General features: G+C 38.7%; 1 pseudogene; it reads right to left on the bottom strand.

Moving 5' to 3' along the window:
• Window positions 1–359: 359 nt before the first annotated feature.
• Window positions 360–1,326, bottom strand: LOC140513752 (non-selective voltage-gated ion channel VDAC1 pseudogene; annotated as a pseudogene).
• Window positions 1,327–2,078: the final 752 nt, after the last annotated feature.

Raw genomic sequence — 2,078 nt, 5'->3', positions numbered from 1 at the left:
CAGATAAATTTTCATTCCATCAAGGAATGAATCTCTTTCTACCCACTTAGGATAGATATGTAGCCAAGTTGACTGCAGTGGACCATGAATTCTCAGGAAGTCAAAATTTCATTCATTTAATCAGTCCAAATATACTAAGTGCCTACATATCATTGACTTCCACTAGCAGCTATCTCTAGATATAAAAGGTGGCTCAATGCATCCTTTCAATCCTTAGAGAATTCTGAAAGCTGTTGTAGGAATCATCACATATCCTCTCCAAAGCCTGGAGCTGAAAGGACCTTTTTTTTCTGAGTTGGGTTTCTTCTGTATCTCTGAAAGGACAGTACTTTACAGCTGCATTCTCTTTAAGCTGGAGATCTAACATGATTGATACATAGCAATACTTGCATTCCAGACATACAACATGAAAAGATACACTAATTTCTGAAGATAGCTATCCTGCAAAATATTTTAAAATTAAGAGATTGTACAATTTCTTTTATGCTTGAAATTCCAGTCCTAGACCAAACTTGTGGCCACCAGCATCAACATTCTTGCCATCCAGCAAAGCTGATAATGTCAGTTTGATACCTGGTTTGAGAGTCGGGGTGTAATCTAATCCTATCAGGCTAGAATTGTTCACTTTAGCAGAGAAAGAGGCATCAGGGTCAATCTGATATTTGGCTGTTATTCCAAAATGAGTGTTGCTATTTCCAGCTGTCCAGGCTAGGTTGACAGCAGTTTCCAACTTCTTGTTCTCCTTCTGATAAATAGATCCTCCAAACTCTGTGCCATCATTAATGTTGGTGTGCAGCCGGAATTCATTGGTCTTGTAGCCAGCAGCAAAGTTGCTCTGGGTCACCTGAGATTTTGAAGTTTGAAAATTCATCCGGTAGTCTGCTAGCTAAGTACCACAGCTCCTTGTATTGAAGGTCCAGAAATATCAAAATCCATGTCACAGCCAAGACTGATAGGTTCCCGCTTATATCCTGACTTAATCTTAGCACTTCCCCCCCCGTATCAGGTGAGAAGGACGAATGGAAGGGTTGGCTTCAGTCCACATGCAAGCTGATCCTCAACACTAATTTCAGTGCCTAATATATTGTCTGTGTTCCGTTGTTCTATGAATGTCAAGCCATATTCAGACTATTTGCATTTTGTTTCCAAACTGCCCAAAACTTTGCTGGTTTCAGTGTTTAATGAACCTGAACTTGTAAATTCCAGCCCATTCTCAGACTTTGCTTTCAGATCCAGTTTTGTTAAGCCAAATCCATAACCCTTAGTAAACACATCCCTGGCAGATTTTCCAAGGTCAGCATAAGTAGGTGGCACGGCCATTTTCTTCTTCTCCTGGTGGACACAGTGGGAGCTGCAATGAGTGGTGCCATCCTTTCTTATAGCATATAAAAAACTGCATTACAGCTTGTTCAACCACTCCCTAACTGGTGGGCATCTCCTCAATTTCCACTTCTTAGCACCAAAAAAAGAGTCGCTATAAATATTTTTGTACAAACAGATCCTCCCTACCTCGCTTTTATCTCTTTGGGATACAGACATAATAACGGCATTGCTAGATCAGACAGTATACACAGTTTTATAGTCCTTTGGTGCCAGTATTACAATTCTTATTTTTCAGATGTGGAAATGAGTCCTGAAATGAGAGATAGAGTAGTTCTGCATCTGTCTCGACTCTGGAGGTTCTCAGCAGAATTTGTTCTTGGTCTGGCACAGTATAACATTTTTAAAATCAATAAACTGAGAGAATTCAGAGATGTCGTGTTCAACAGATTTGTAGTTGACACTAAGCTGGAAGAGATATGTCACACTCTATGTGACACTGGTAAAGATTGAAAGAAACCTTGGCAAGTTAGAGAATTGGGTTGAATCTCCAAAAAATAAATTCATTAGGGATAAATATAAAGCATTATATTTGGATTAAAAAAATTACCTTCATAAAAAAAAGATGAAGTGGATAAAGTTAAGAGAGTTCTGAAAAAAATAACTCGGAGATTTGGTGACTAGAAACTGAGCGATGATGAGTGATGAGACATCCTAACAGCTAAATCAATCTTGAGTTGCATATATTATATTCAGTT

The sequence above is a fragment of the Notamacropus eugenii genome, chromosome 7 (assembly GCF_028372415.1).
Source record: "Notamacropus eugenii isolate mMacEug1 chromosome 7, mMacEug1.pri_v2, whole genome shotgun sequence".
Lineage (NCBI taxonomy): Eukaryota > Metazoa > Chordata > Mammalia > Diprotodontia > Macropodidae > Notamacropus > Notamacropus eugenii.
The sequence above is the reverse complement of the archived record's forward strand: the minus strand, read 5'-3'. Positions and strand labels throughout refer to the sequence as shown.